At 44.9% G+C, this 15,345-nt stretch overlaps 2 long non-coding RNA genes across 3 annotated transcripts; one reads left to right on the top strand and one right to left on the bottom strand.

Annotated features, from left to right (window-relative positions):
• Positions 1–229: 229 nt before the first annotated feature.
• On the bottom strand, positions 230–5,589 carry LOC138761697 (uncharacterized). The gene is made up of 2 exons (XR_011356433.1): positions 5,448–5,589; positions 230–998 (listed from the first exon to the last, which is right to left on the bottom strand). It is a non-coding gene; the product is annotated as an uncharacterized lncRNA (long non-coding RNA).
• On the top strand, positions 4,986–9,280 carry LOC138761698 (uncharacterized). 2 transcript variants are annotated; one of them, XR_011356435.1, is made up of 4 exons: positions 4,986–6,055; positions 6,896–7,123; positions 7,739–8,538; positions 9,012–9,280. It is a non-coding gene; the product is annotated as an uncharacterized lncRNA (long non-coding RNA). The 2 variants fall into 2 exon arrangements; XR_011356434.1 differs by lacking the exon at positions 6,896–7,123 and having other exon boundaries at positions 5,322–6,055.
• Positions 9,281–15,345: the final 6,065 nt, after the last annotated feature.

Genomic DNA, 15,345 nt, shown 5'->3' with positions numbered 1-15,345 from the left:
CCCCTCCCCCACCCCATGCCTTTCCTCTCCAAATACATGTGGCACTGGAGCTTAAGGAAGATTAAAACCCAGGGGATGACTGACGCTATTAAAATGAGGTGATGTGCTCACACCCTGTCTTAATCTAATCCTATCTCTCCGACTCACACATAGGAAAAAGCTTTTGCTTTGATGGAGCATGGAGAATCTGCAAGAAAAAGATGTGTGAGGGAAACATACAATTGCAAACTTTTGATTTTGCCATTTCTCAGTTTAATGGATAATTGAACACAAGTCCAGACAAGCCCAAACAGGCAGTCTATTCTGCATCCTGCTCTGGGAAAGGATTCCCAGGAGAATAATGGAAAAGATTCAAGGATATGCCCAAAGCCTCCCTAGTTATTCTCAATATTCTCACATTCCTGGGAATCCCCGGGCCCTGACTGCAGACAATAGAGGAGAGGAATTCAGGACGATATTGAGCGTGTTGAGTCCAGACATGGGGAACACACAGCAGCCCTTCATTAATGGTGGAAGCCATGCACCCACTTATAGACTTCCCCACTGCCTGCCCAAGCAGGCTTCTTCTGCCCCATCAGTGTGCACTTCCTGCACTGACCTTATCAGCGAAAAACAGGACCCACAAAAAGTAAGTCTTCAAGGTTAGATTAAGATTGAACACTATAATATTCCACCATGGTTTCAGGACATCTTTGCCTCATTTTAATAGCTTCCGTCTTCCCCTGTTTTTATATCTCCCTTAACTCCAGCTGAAGAGCTGATGCTGAAGAACTGTGGATTCTGGACCCTCTGATGGAAAGACCACAATCTGACTCTGTAGGCAGTAGAACATTGAGCACTGTCACGCAGGGTACTGGTCCACCTCAGGGCTATGTGCGCGGTCAGCTCCTGTCATGCTGCTGACCCATGACTTCAATGCCACATCCAGGACCAACAGTCATCAAGTTTGCAGATGACACCCCAGTCATTGGCCTTATCAGCAACAAAGATGAGTCGCACTGCAGAGAAGAGGTGGAAAAGCTGTGAGTATAACAACCTGAATCTCATTGTGGAGAAGACAAGGGAGATGATTGTGGACTTCAGGAGGACCAGAGATGACTAACCTCCACTACACATAGTTGGCATTAATCGCTCAGTCGTGGAGAAAGTAGAGTGCACAAAGTTCCTTGGGGTCCACTTAAGAAATGACCTTTCCTGGACACACAACTTCTCCTCACTTATCAGCAGATTGCACCAGCAAACTGAACTTCCTGAGAAGACTGAAGTGGGAAGTCTACCAGCCACCATCATGTGAACCTTCTACAGGAGTCAGTCTGGCTGCGTCGCAGTGTGGTACGGTTGCTGTTGAGAATTAGATCGGAGGTCAAACCACAGGACCATAAGAGGGATAGAGGACATGACTAGGGTTTCCCTCCCTTCCATTGAAAGCAGAGGGCAGTAGTGGATGGGAAGTATTCTGCCTCAAGGTCAGTGAATCGTAGAGCTCTGCAGGGATGTGTTCTGGGACCCTTGGTCTTTATGATTTTCATAAATGACTTGTACGAAGATGTAGAGGGATGGGTCGGTAAGCTTGCATATGATGCGAGGTTGGAGGAGTTGTGGATAGTGTTGAATGATGTCGTAGGTAACAGGATATGGACAGCATGCAGATAGGGAGGATAAGTGGTAGATAGAGTTCAATAAGAGATTGTGAGGTAATGCATTTTGGAGGGACAAACCTGAAGGCAGAGTATATAGTAGGATACTTAACAGTGTGGAAGAATATCTGGACCTTGTGGTCCAAATCTACAGATTGATGGAATAGTTAAGAAGGCTTTATGCTGGGCTTCATTCATTGGGGTATTGAGTTCAGGAGTTGTTAGGTGATGTGGGAGCTCTATGAATCTTTGCTGACACCACATTTAGAATATTGTGTTCAGTTCTGGTCATGTCATTACAGGAAGGATTTAGAAGCTATGGAGAGGGTGCAGAGCAGATTTACCAGGATGTTGCCTGGATTGGGAAACAAGTCTTGTGAGACTAGGTGAGCAGAGTGAGGACTTTTCTTTTTGGAGCAAAGAAGGATGAGGGGTTACTTAATAGAGATCGACAGCACTGTGAGAACAAACTCTCCCCAAGCAGTGCTGTGGGGACAAACTCTGCACCGAAAAGTGCTGTGGGAACAAACTCTCCCCGAACGGTGCTGTGGGAAAAAACTCTCCGCGAAAAGCACTGTGGGAACAAACTGATGGCCCCATGATGGCTTTGGCCAAGTTTACAACTCACTGTAGTCTTTTCCTGTCTTGGACATTGGCACCTCCATACCAGATAGTGATGTAACCAGTCAGAATGCTTTCCACGGTACACCTGCTGAAATTTTCAAGTCTTTGGTTAGATAGCAAATCTTTTCAAACACTTTTAATGAAATATAGCCACTGGCAAGCCCTCTTCATTATTGCATTGGGCCTCAGGATAGATCTTCAGAGATGTTGACACCCAGGAATTTGAAGTTCTTTACCATCTCTGCTGCTGACCCCTCGATGAGGGCTGGTTGGTGTTCTTCTAGTTTCCCCTTCCTGAAGTCCACAATTAGTTCCTTAGTTTTCCTCATGTTAAGCAAAGGTAGGAGAGAGTGCAAAGAACATACACCGGGATTTGGCCTAGGTGACAGGACTTCAGTTGTGGAGGGAGTTTGAATAGATTGGGTTTGTTCTACCTGGAGTGAAGCAGGCTGAAGTGTGACCTGATCAAAGTTTAGTAGCTAGAGAGATACAATTACTGCAGACATTGGAATCTCCTCTCCCCTTTGTCCCTGTTCTGTGGGAACTCGGAATACCTGAACCCCTAACCCCAGTGTCCATATATACAAGTTCTCTTACCATTCAATTAACAAGGTTTACTTTGAAGAATTCAGACTGAATGTTAAATGAAGGACCCTCACCATTGTCTATCTTGTTGCTAATGGGGCTTGAATCTTTGAAGATGAGTCCTTACTTGTCTGAAGCTTTCTGCGTCATTTTCTCATGTTAGTTCATTTACATGCTTTTGTCTTTCCCACTCATTCAAAACTGGTAGAAAACTAAAACAAGAAAATCTTTTGATGTGCATTGTACAATATATGTGGGTGTGTGACGTGCATGTGTGTTTGTGTATGTATATATGTGTGAGGCTTGTGTATATTTGTGTGTGTGTATGTGAGTGTATGTGTAGGGGTGCATATGTGGGCATATACATGAATGTTCTATGTTTGTACATGTATGAGTCTGTGTGTCACACATATGTGATTGTATTGAATGTGTGCATTCCTATCGTATGTTCTACCTTAACATTAGCTTTCTGAGACCATCCTTTGTTTATCCAGCAATACCAATCCATACATGCATTCCTCCCGTGTTATAACTTCATGCATTTTTCCCTGTGTAACAGCTACATGCATTACTCTTTGTCTTACAGTTAGGTACATTTCTCCCCACGTTAGTGCAAGAATTAAATGAGAATCATGAAAGACAATGAAGCATCACATCCTGTCGCCTGCCCATTTTAAAATCTTTTTTTTTGATTTCTGATAAAAATAATAGTATTCGCTTTTTCTATCAATATTTCCCATTTTAGTCTGCACTAAATGAGGGCCATTTTAATATGCCTGGTTCGTGTATTTCCTGCGACCCAATATTATGTATTGATTCCTTAATTTACTTGATTCCATGTGAGGTAGGTGATTCCTTTTGTGCGCCTGCACAAACACCTCCTGATTAAAGTGTTAACTAACTGTGCTACCTGTTAAGACCAGAAGTCTTGTATGTGTGTTAGTTCTGGATGTGGGTTTGCCTGCTTTTGCACAAGGACCAAAGAATGCGGTTGCATTGGGTTGTACTTCTACAATCAGACAATTGATTATAGACTTGAACGTGAAGGTTGCGCGCTGGATGAAACTCTTTTTTCTTTCAAAAGTTAAGGTTTTTTTGTGATAGGATGATCAAAGCTTTCAAGATTATGAAGTGAATTGAGAAATCTCTTGCAGGAAAGAGAGAGAGAGAGAGAGAAGGCAGGCAGTAAATGCACGAGGTACTGATTCATTAAAATGTGGTACTGGTTCACCAAAATACTAAGCAAAACCATGGAGTTAGTAATCGATACCCAGAGGAGGGGAGGGCTCACTCCCTGGTGCTGAGGTGCAGAGAGTGGACAGCTAAGTTTCTTGGGCTAGGTATCTTGGTTCACCCACCTTAAAAATCAGTGATTTGGAAGTGGCAGTAAAATCAGGCTGCACTTGTTCACCAAGGGACATGCTGGGGAACTGCACTGAAGTACCAAGTGTCCAAAGCACAAAAAAAACCAATGATGGCTGACTTGATTCCTGATCTAGCAATACCTCAAGATCTAAGATCATCATCTTCCCCTTTGCCACCGCATTGCTGTGAACATCTGGGTCCAAACTCTCTCCTCTTGAACACCTCACCGTTATTGATGCCCTTTAACTTGCGAAGGTCATGCATCATTATGATTAGATTCCAAACTGCAACTCACTTTGTAACATTTGGATTCTCGAGAAATTTACAGATGTTGTAACTGTAGTAAAAACACAGAAATGCTGGAGTCAGCCTACAGGAGGGAGATGGAAAACTTGGCTGATTGGTGCACCAACAATAATCTTGCCCAAATTGTCATCAAAACCAAGGAGCTGATTGTTGACTTCAGGAAGGGAAAACCAGAGGTGTATGATCCAGTGATCATTGGGGGATTGGAGATAGAGAGGGTGAGCAAATTTAAGTTCTTGGGTATCACTTTCTTGGGGGATCTTTCCTGGACCCAACACACTGGCATCGTGAAGAAAGCACGTCAGCACCTCTACTTCCTCAGGAGTTTGCAAAGATTTGGTATGACTTTGGAAACCCTGACAAATTTCTGCAGAGGTATGGTGGAAAGTACGCTGACCAGCTGCATCAGTATGGTATGAGCAGAAAGCCCTGTAAAAGAACTCACAGGCAAATCCCTCCCCACCATCGAGAACACCTACAAGGAAAGCTGCCAACGGAGAGTAGGAGCAATCATCAAGGATCCACAGCACCTAGCATGTGCTCTGTTCTCACTGCTACCATCAGGAAACAGGTAAAGGCGCCACAAGACTCGTACCATTGGGTTCAGGAACAGCTGCTACCCCTCCACCATCAGTCTCCTCAACAACAAATCAATCAGGGACTCATTTAGGAGACAGACAGACAGACAGAGCTAAAGAATACTTAGCGAAAGATTGGGGGGAGGAGTGTGGTGTTGGTAACAGAAAATAGAAGTCGATATCAATGCCACCCAGTTGGAGGGCGCCCAGATGGAATATGATGTACTATTTCTCCAGTTTGCGAGTGGCCTCAGTCTGGCAGTGCATGAGACCATGGACTGACATGTCAGCAAGCGAATGAGCCGGGGAATCTTACACAAGGCTCAGGTTGGGTAGAATAGGGAAGATTTACCACGAGCTTTGGACAGCCCTGTCAAGCAGTGTCACTGATATCCATATCCATCCAACTCTGGTCATGTGCAGTCACCATCTAGAAACAAGCAATGGAATACTGAAGGTGACATCAAGAATATGTTGTAGCCTTAGCAACGAGGAAATTATTGCCATTGTGACAAGTTGCCTTGGCAACCAGTTACAGGTGCAACAGCATCATTGTGTGAAGCTTTGTTAGTGAAGAGATCTCTCCGGGCTGAGAGAGCAGCTCTCACTGCTGCTATGGATTTATTAGTAATCCACGGCACTATCCCAGAATGAGATCTCTCCTTCCTGCCACCGAGAACTCCATAAACCCACAGGCTCGATCCCATGCAGCTGAATCCGAGCCTGTCGGCTGACCGACCTACCAGCATCAGCAGAAATCGGCTGGCTCAAAAGCACAGGGTTAAAACAGGTCAAACCATCCTTCCCCTGAGATGGTCTTTGCCACCCCTTCACTTGCCCAGCACCCAAAGGACTCTCTTCAGGTGAACGTCAATGCACAAACGTGCTGGAGAAACTCAGTGGGTCGCGCAGCATCCATGTAAAGGGTAACCATCTTTTCAGGCCCGGGCTCTTCATCAGGTATAAGGAAAAAGAGGCAATAGGAGGAAGGGCCTGAGAATATAGGATGGGGAAGGGAAGGGGATGAGGAGCTGAAGGAAAGGAGACAGAGGGATAGTGAGCCTGGGGAAAGGGTCCTAATGAAAATTGACGTTGATGCCGACTGGTTGGAGACTGCTGAGATGAAAAATAGGGTGTTAATTCTCCAATTTGTGGACGGCCTCAGTTTATTGGTGCACGAGGCCATGGACAAACGTGACGGTGTGGAAATGGGGTGTGGAGTGAAGCAGGCTGGGCTCTGGGAGGTTCTCAATGCTGCAGCAGAGAGAGCGAAGGTGTTCAACAAAACGATCTCCCAGTCTGCGTCCAGTCAACCGTTCAGGTGAACTATCAGGACCATCTTTCTGGTAGCTGAGGTCAGATCAGTAGCCCCCCCCCCCTCCACTAACACAAACTGTAGACATTATTATCAGATAGTTTGTATCAGCTCATTAATAATTTATCTGCCTAGTATTCATTCACCAGGTACCAACTATCCTTCACATAAATGATCAATATTCCTTGATTAGACACCACTCCCAGCTATAGTTTGGGTTACATTTTTATTGGAAATATTTTGTGTTGGCATTAAACAAGAAAGCCTACAGTTGCTGGGGTCAAATGTAATACAAAAATGTGCCTGTAAAAGGTCATCCAGTTTCAAACCTGTGCCCTTGGTCAGGTATTGTCTGGTGTATTAGTCTCTCCGCTGGAGCTGGCCCCATTGTCTCCTTCCCTGCAATAACTGTGACGGAATATTCATCCTTGGCTAGAAGCTTGGGTCCTGGCCTCAAGTGACTTTTTCTTCAATTTTTGGGCCAGGTTTCATCTTCAAGCTGCCATCGACGGATCTGAGGCGCTCACCAGCGTTAGTTATTGTGACACATCAGACAGTTTGACAATAGCCACCACAGCAGAATGTGACAGGAGCTCCGTGAGAATCATGACGATCTCTACTCGGCTTCCTGGATCACATGGTGACTGATTCACTCCGCAATTTCTCCATGACAGTAGATCCTTGCAAGACTAATGATGAACTGAATCATTGCTGTAAGCACTTGGAAAATAACTTCACTCTTCAGAGCATCCTGTTGCAATGCTGGCCTCCTTATGCACTGTTAGAGAGTGGAGCAGGCACAGGGGTCTAAATGAAACTTCATATTCTGACCATTGTTATCTGTTGAGCAGAGTAATGGAAAGAATTGGGTTGTAATTATTAATGGGGAAAAGGTTGAAAGAGATTTAAGACAGATGATCATAAATTATGGTGTTTTCAAAGAATCAATTAAATTAAAGAAATTCTCAAAAGAGCCAATGGGAATAAGTAGGAAGGAACGTTTCATGAAGAGGGTTATCCTTGTGGGAGGAGAATTGGATGGGTTGGGTTGGGGGAGAATGGGTAGCTATCTATGCGAATGGGTTAGCTTGGAGGAGAGCTGAACAGGATCTTTAGAAGGATCTGGTGTATTTTTATTTTGGAAATTAGATGGACCCAGGGAAGACTGGATGTCCAGGAGTGTGTTGGTAGGAGTGGCAAGGAATCAGGAGATGGTGGCTATTTGGTTGATATCATTAGGCTGGGTGGGCTTTAGAATTCTGGCTCAGTTGAAAGTTGAGGTGGAGGTGACCAAACATGCAAAAAAACGAATTGCACCTTCCTTGCAGGTTCTCCAGCTCAGTGCAGTCTGGCACTGACCAACAAGAGTGGCCTCAGGACGGTGGTCTCCATATTTCACCATAATGGGTTCATTGCCTGCAGATGGGAGGCAATTGCAGCAATGATTATTGGGAGAAGAAGGAGAGCGGTTGTAGCAGTGGAGGATGCATGAGCAGGGAAAATGCAGTACCTGCTCGGAGTCGGACGGAATGGGGACTGGGCGATGATGACCGGCCTGTCATGGAGTCCACAACGCTGTCCAAATCTGTGGTGCTATAGTAGATAGAGTAGATAAGCTTAATTATCTTTGAAGTAATCATCTAAGACCTGACCTGAGACAAGCACGTCAACACAGCAGCCAAGAAAGTGCATCAACACCTCAACTCAGAAGACTTGGGAAGTTCAGCATGTGCAGTCCCCAAACCACTGATACAGATGCACCATCAAGGGCTCGATACATCATAGCGTGGGAAGAGAGCCGCTCTGCTCAAGATCAGAAAAAGCACAGAAGGTGGTCAATATAGGTCAGAACATCCCACAAACCTTCCTCCCTTCCATCTACATCTCCTGCTCCCAGAAATGGTGGCCAACAAACTGAAGGACCCATCACAACCTGGACACTCTCTTCTCTCTCCTCACCTCAGGGTGACATTGTGCCAGCTCCAGCAGGATTGAAGGCAGTTTCTTCCCCACAGCCATCAGGGCCCAAAAGTTCTGGAAACCCTCAGCAGGTCACGCAGCATCCATAGGAAGTAAAAGGTAGCAGATTGTTTTGGGCCTGAGGCCTTTGCCAGGAATCTAGGAAAAGGTAGAAACCTGAATGAACATTTTGGGGGAGGGAGGAAGGGAAGGGGAAGGGCGAGGAGAACAGGCTAACTGGTAGTGGGTGGATACATGTGGGAGGGAGAAGCTGAGAAATGATGGGGGCAGAGGGCAGAGAGCCAAGAAGGATAGGTTTCTGATAGGAAAAGGAAAGTGGGGAGCTGAAGGGAATGAGAAGGGTTGAGAAAGATAAACCGGGGGTGAAGGGTTAACGGAATTGGAGATCAATATTGATCTCTAGTTAGACCGCTCATTTGTAGAGGAAGGAGCTCTTCTCACTGCACCAGGTATAATGTGACAAACTTTACAGTTTCAAAATAGTCTTGTCAAGAGTTATGATGATGGGAAGTGTCCCCTGAAACAGAAATCAAACAGAATGTTGCTGGTTGAAGTTACTTTATCTCAGGGAAACCTGCAGATTTAAAATTTCATAAGACAGAATTGTAATTGAATTTGCAGACAAGACTTCTTAAAACAGTGGGTAAACCCTGCCCTCATCTGGTGATGAGGTGAACTGCAACAAGGATTATTTTCAAGTTTAAGGTCATTTGTCATTGTGAGAAGAGTTCTTCTGGGAGCCCGCAAACAGATCAACTCCAACATTCGTACTGCCGTGTAAAAGAGAATAACAGAGTAGAGCTGCAATGAAGAGGAAGATCAATTAGCACCAAGTGCAGCATGACAGTACTGTCGTGGGGGGGGGGTCATTCAAAAGCCTGATGGCTGCAGGGATTAAAACTGTTTTTAAGCCTGTTTGTGCATCATTTCACAAACTTAAGCCTTCTTTGTTGGGAGATGTGTCCAGGGTATGTTGGGTCCTTCATGTTTCCTGCCTTATCTATGAAAAGGGAGATCTAGATGGAGTCCATGGAGGGGGGGGGAGGGGAGTTTGCATAATGTGTTGAGCTGCATTCACTGCCTTCTGTAGCTTCCGATGTTGAGCAGAGCAGCTCCTGTACCTGAGAGGGAAACAAGAACTCTGCAGTTGCTGGGAAACTGGAACAACATACCAAGTGCTGGAGGAACTCAAAGGGTCAGGTAACATCCAGGGGAAACATCTGCATTCATCTATCATCTGCCAGCTTGTTCCCCCTCCCCCACCCAACCTCACCCACTCTTTTATTTAGGAGTCTGCCTGGTTCACGTTATTCTCGATGAAGAGATAAATTTTGGCCTGAAATCTCATATTTATCCACATGATGTTGCATCTGCTGTGCCTTGTCTAACTCACCCTGCATCCTCTTGGCATCCTCTACACAGCTAACCCTGCCATTCAGCTTCGTGTCATCTGCAAACTTGGAGATGCTGCTTTCTATTCCCTCAACTAAGTCATTGATATATACTGTAAATAACTGTGGTCCCAGCACTGAACCTTGCAGTCCCCCACTAGTCACTGCCTGCCATTCTGAAAAGAACCTGTTTATTCCTACATTTTGCTTCCTGTTTGTCCACCTCAATCCCATCCCTCCTATACCATGTGCTTTAAGTTTGTAAACTAATCTCCTGTGCGGGACCTTATCAAAAGCCTTCTGAAAGTCCAGATATACTACATCCACTGGTTCTCCCTTATCCACTCTACTAATTACATCCTCAAAAAATTCTATTAGATCCTTCAGACATTATTTTCCCTTCATAAAACCATGCTGACTCTGTCCGATGATATCACACCTTTCCAAATGTGCTGCAATTGCATCTTTAATAACTGACTCTAGCATTTTCCCCGTGACCGATTTCAGGTTGACTGGTTTATAGTTTCCCATTTTCTCTCTCCCTCCCTTCTTAAAAAGTGGGATTATGTTAGCCACCCTCCAATCCTCAGGAACTAATCCAGAATCTAAAGAGTTTTGAAAAATTACCACTAATGCATCCACTAATTCTTGGGCTACAAGCACTCTGGGATCTAGACTATCCAGCCCTGGGGGTTTATTTCCCTCTAATCCCTCAATTTACCTATCACAACCTCTTGATTTACAGTTATTTCCTTCAGTCCTTCCCTCACATTTGATCCTCAGTCCCCTACTATTTCCTGAAGATTATTTATGTTTTCCTTAGTGAAGACAGGACTAAAGTAGTTATTCAATTGGTTTGCCATGTCCTTGTTCCCCTTGATCAATTCACCTGTTTCTGTCTGTAATGAACCCACATTTATCTTAACTAATCTCTTTCTCTTTACATATCTATAAAAGCTTTTACATTTATTTTTTATGTTCCCTGTCAGTTTTCTCTCATAATCCCTTTTACCTTTTCCTAATTAATCCCTCTTGAACTCTGAATTTCTCCCAGTCCTCACGAATACTGTATTTTCTGGATAATTTATATGCGTGCTGCTTCGGATTTGATCCTCTCCCTGATCTCCCTCGTTAACCACAGACGCACTACCTTCCTTGATTTATTCTTTTTCCAAACTGGGATGTACAATTGTTGTATTTCATCCAAGCTGTCTTTAAGTGATCACCATTGCATTTCCACTGTTAGTCATTTAAGTATTATTTGCCAATCTATCTTCACCAATTCACGTCATATCGTCAAAGTTACCCTTCTTTAAATTCAGAACCTTTGTATTTGAATCAACTCTGTCACTCTCCAAGATTGCTAAGTAACCCCTGCTCATTACTCAATACCCAGTCTAGAATGGCCTATTGGTTCCTTGACATGCTGATTTAGAAAACAATCCCGCATACATTCTAAGAAATCCTCTTCCTCATTACCCTTACCAATTTGGTTCATCCATTCTACATGTAGATTAAAGTCACCCATTATAACTGTTTCATGGATTACCAATTTCATGTTTCATGCCATCCATAAGTTCACTCCTACTGTTAGGTGGTCTGTACACTAGTGACTTCTGCTACTTAGTGCTTTGCAGCTCCTCCCATATTGATTCCACATCCTCCAAGTTAATGTCCTTCCTTTCTATTGAATTCACCTCCTCTCTAACCAACAACACCACCTTTTCCTTTCCACAATCAGTTTGTTAGTTTTGCTAATGGTGAGTGCAGGTTGTTGTGACACCATTCAATGAGTTGATCTATCTCATTCCTCTACGCTTCCTCATTGCCATCTGTGATTCTGCTGACAGCTACAAAGATGGCTTTGGAACTATGCCTGGGCACACAGACATGGGTGCAGAGAGTAGAGCAGTGGGCTAAGTACGCACCCTTGAGATGCACCTGTGTTCATTGCCAGTGAAGGGTAGATCTTGTTACCGATCTGCACTGACTGTGCACTTTGGATTGGGAAGTCAAGGATCTAATTCTAGAGAGAGGTGAAGAGGCCCAGGTTTTAAAGCTTGCTGACCAGTACTGAGGGGATGATGGTGTTGAAAGCCGAGCTGTAGTTGACGAAAGGCAGTCTGATGTACGTGATCCTGTTGTCTAGGTGATCCAGGGCTGAATGGAGAGCCAGTGAAATTGCATCTGCTGAGAAGCTATTGCAGCAGTTGACAAATTGCAGTGGGTCCAGATCTTTTTTAGGTATGAGTTCATTCTGGCCATGACCAGCCTGTCAAAGCATTTCATCATGGTGGATGTGAGAGCTACTGGGCGATAGTCATTCTGCTCTTCTTGGGTACCAGTATGATTGATGACCTTTTGAAACAGTGAGATCCTCTCCGACTGCAGGAATGAGAGGTTGGAAATGCCCGTGTATACCTTGCCAGAGGTTAGCGCAATGCCTTTACAACGCCAGCAATCGGGACAGGGGTTTGAATCCCTCGTTGTCTGTAAGGAGTTTGTACATTCTTCCGGGTTTTCCCCGGATCTCTAGTTTCCTCCCACCATTCAAAATGTACCTGGGGTGTAGGTTACTGCATGTAAATTGAGAGGCACGGACTCATGGGCTGAAATGGCCTGTATGTCTAAATTTAAACATGTGCCATTATGGCCTGTTGCCTTGCAAGGGAGTCAGGGAGATTGGAGCCTGAACTAAAACCTTTGATTTTCACTGGCATCACCACTTCAGTCTGGGCCGCCACCACACAACCTGGTGCTCACCAGGGTCCAGCAGGTTGAGTAGATAGCCACATAACCGGCCACATAAAAACTGTGGCTTCATGAATAGGGCAAAGGCAGGGCATCCTGCCACCGGCAACTGCTGCTGACATCCAAAGGCATTTACACCACCAACAAGGATCTGATGAGGCTCCAGATGTCTGGATGAGTAGAACTCCAACACTCTTCACGAGATCCCCCAGACAGGACAAATACCTCTCACCTTATTCCCACATAGTGGTTGGACTGTCTACAGTGCAGTTACTCACCCAGACTTTCCAACTTTGGATATTTTTAAAAGTGTCCTGACAACAGACCAGCACATACATCCACATTCCTGTTGGAGTGAGAGGTCAGACATGCAGATATAGGGAAGTTGAGATGATGAGGGAAATTAGGGTTGGTGCCAGAACGACTGTTAGAGGGGGGCATTAGGGTAACCGGGAGGGGCACAGTCCAACACTTGTAAACTCCCTCAGCGAGGGGGGATTGTGGTGCTGGTATCTACCTACTGAACGCTAATGGAGAGTTACTAGCATCCATCAAGCTAGACGCTAATCATGCTGGATACACGCTAGTGATGCGGGCGGGGATGGACACAGGTCTGACGGTGAACAATGGCCATGAGCGTATGGGGGAGCACAGCACCTCGCCTGTGGGCGAGGGGGAAAGGCCCGCAGATGCCCCTGCCTGACCTTGCCACCGATCCTGAGGGAAATTTAGATAAAAACAGATGCTGGAGGAACTCAACAAGTCTCGCAGCATCCCTCAGAGGTAAAGATATATCACCAGCATTTCGGGCTGGAGCACTCCCTCAAACTATGAGTGAAAAGCAGGCTGATGCCCAAATTAAAAGAAAGGACAGTGAGAGGAGTATAGACCAACGGACACAGGGTGTTAATTGGATATGGAGAGAGGAAAGGTGCAAATTAATTGGGGGAGATGAGGTGGGGGAGGGTGTTGGCCCTGTAAATGCAAAACTGAGGTAAAGGAGACTGAAGGAAAAGTGGAGACAGTCCGAGAGGAGACATAGGGGTGCAGAGCTGAGATAAGGGTGACAGAGAGAGATGGAGAGAGAGAGGGAGGTTCTGCTCAAGATCAAGAAGAAGGTTTGGGGCAAGTACAAGCAGCTGGGATTGTATGTACAGTACCTGGAGGTGGAGGGAATGGAGGTGCAAGCCACACAATGAAATCAGGAGGGCAAGAAGAGAATCTCTGGCAGATAACATTTAAGGAATCATCCCAACAGACTTTATATATAAAGAGAAAGAGGTTAAACCGAGATTTTTAAAAATGGGACCCAATGTGATCAACTCTGTGTGGAGCAACAGGAGACAGGAAGGTCCTCAATGAGTACTTTCTGTTTTTACTGTGGGGAAAGACACGAGGACCAGGGAACTTGGGGCAGTCAATGGTCGTGCCTTGAGAACAGTCAGTATTACGGTTGAGGAGCTGGTGAAGGTCCAGATGCATATGAGGCAGATCAAATTTAAATTTAAAGTTTCGACATACAACAGTAACAGGTCCTTCTAGCCCACGAGCCTATGCCACCCAATTTCAGCCAATTAATCTAAAACCACCATGGATTTTCAAGGATGGAAGGAAACCACAGCACCTGGACGAACCGATGCAGACACTGGGAGAATGTACAAACTCCTTACAGATGGCACCGGATTTAAACCCAAATCCTTCTGCCCATCAGTGTGCTGCAACCACTTTCCATTTCAATAATATTCTGATCTTCCATTTTTCCTTCCGACATGGATAATGTCACATTTGCCAACATTGTATCCATCTTCCAGAGCTTTGCCCACTCACTTGACGTGTCTATATCTCTCTCCATTTTCCCGGTATTGCAGACCGTGACTTCTGCACTGCCTCTTTTTCTAAACAAAAATTTATTCAAAAGTCAACACAACAAAACACAAACTATACAGAGAACTACATCCAACACACTATTTGCATTGATGTAAATCACGATAAATGGTAAATCAATATCACCCATCTGCTACATACAATTTACATTTTCAAGTTAAAATCCCTTTGTTACTTTGTTACAGTTGATTCAGTGACCTGGAACTTGGCCACCTTTCCCTTGGATACCGTGTGCTCCTACTCTAACAGCACATGGGTCTGGAAGTAACTCTGAAAAATGGGCAGGCTGTTGAGTCGTCCAGAACCCTCAACATGCCATTACCACTAATGCACTGATACCTCTCCACTGGCCTGCTACCTGATTCTGCACATACTGCCTCTCTCCTTAAATCTGCTTGCTCACTGGTGGAAGTCAATAGTTTCTGGTTGGTTTAAGGAGGAGAGGAGACAAATAAGGAAATGTGACCTCACTTCAAAGAATCAATCCAGTGGAATAATCGTGACCCATGAATTCCATAAAGGATAAGGCACAAGCGGATGTGGTTAACGTAGAGCTGCATTATAACGTCGGCAGGATCAGGCATGGACTGCAGTGTGTTACATTCAGGAGATCACCAAATGTTGAACACACTGGCTCTACACTCAAGTTGTTGTGGCTACAATTTCAGGATGTTGTAACCTTCAGAGGTGGGAAACCCCTACAAACTCCAGAGAGATCTGGGAATACAGATACATAATTCCCTGAAAGTGGCCTCAGAGGGTCAGAGAGTGAGCTTTTGGCATATTGGCCTTCATAAATGAAAGTATTGAGAGCAGAAGTTGGAATGTTATGGTGAAGCTGTCTAAGACATTGGTGAGGCCAAATTTGGAGTATTGTGTGTAGTTTTGGTCACCTGATGACAGGAAGGATATTAATAAGATTGAAAGCG

This window comes from Narcine bancroftii, chromosome 4, assembly GCF_036971445.1.
Source record: "Narcine bancroftii isolate sNarBan1 chromosome 4, sNarBan1.hap1, whole genome shotgun sequence".
NCBI classification, from domain to species: Eukaryota; Metazoa; Chordata; class Chondrichthyes; order Torpediniformes; family Narcinidae; genus Narcine; species Narcine bancroftii.
Note: the sequence above shows the minus strand (reverse complement) of the source record. Positions and strands in the feature narration are given on the sequence as shown.